Raw genomic sequence first — 1,296 nt, forward strand, 5'->3', positions numbered from 1 at the left:
TTCTTGCCCTTAGGCAATTCCACCAACTCAAAAGTATGGTTCTCCTCAAAAGAATCCATCTCCTCATCCATGGCTCCAAACCACTTATCCTTGTGTTCATCCTCCAAAGCTTCATCATAGCTTTCAGGCTCTCCCCCATCAGTAAGTAATACATACTCACTAGGATCATACCTTGTCGACGGTTTAAGACCTCTCTCGGATCTTCTAACAATAGTGGGTTGGTTCTCAGCAGCTGGTGTCTCACCATGATCGTCACCATGATCACCACTACCATCTTCATGTGCGGGAGCATCTGCTCTGGGTGTATTATCCTGAACTTCAACCTCACCGTGAACCGATGTAGAAGGAGTAGCCTCTGTATCGATCAAACCCTCAAAAATCTGAGTTGGGGTTTTGGACTTGTCAATGTCCTTAATCGTTTGATCTTCCATAAACACAACATCTATGTTCCTTACGAGCTTTCTCTCAACGGGATCGTAAAATCTGTACCCGAACTCATCATGACCATAACCGATGAACACACATTGCCGCGACTTCATCTCAAGCTTCGATCTATCAACCTTGGGAATATGAACAAATGCCTTACACCCAAAGACCCTCAAGTGACTGTATGAAACATCCTTACCAGTCCAAACCCTCTCTGGAATATCACCGTCCAATGGAGCACTTGGTGACAAATTCAGCACATGAACCACCGTGTTCAAAGCTTCTGCCCAGAAAGTCATCGATAAGCCTGACTGTGAGATCAAACATCTCATCCTCTCGACAATCGTCCGATTCATTCTTTCAGCCAACCCATTCAATTGTGGAGTATAAGGTGGCGTGAACTGATGCCTTATTCCATGCTCTTTGCAATAAGCATCAAATGGTCCAAGATACTCTCCACCATTATCACTGCGGATACACTTCAGCTTCTTCCCCGTTTGTCTCTCAACCAATGCCACAAAATGCTTGAAATATCCCGGCACCTGATCCTTCGTCCTCATAGGAAATACCCACAACTTCCTTGAATGATCATCAATGAAAGTCACAAAATATGATGCGCCGCCAAGAGATCTTGTCTTCATTGGACCACACACATCTGAGTGTACCAAATCCAGTACCTCCAGTTTCCTAGAAGGTGCGGAAGATTTGAAAGATACCCTGTGTTGTTTTCCCGTAAAGCAATGCGAACACTTCTGTAGGTGCAAACCAGAGATTCCTGGAATCACCTCATTCTTAGACAACACAGCCATTCCCTTCTCACTCATGTGACCGAGTCTCTTATGCCATAACTCCATGGCATTATCATTCTCC

Source organism: Brassica oleracea, chromosome C2 (assembly GCF_000695525.1).
Source record: "Brassica oleracea var. oleracea cultivar TO1000 chromosome C2, BOL, whole genome shotgun sequence".
Lineage (NCBI taxonomy): Eukaryota > Viridiplantae > Streptophyta > Magnoliopsida > Brassicales > Brassicaceae > Brassica > Brassica oleracea.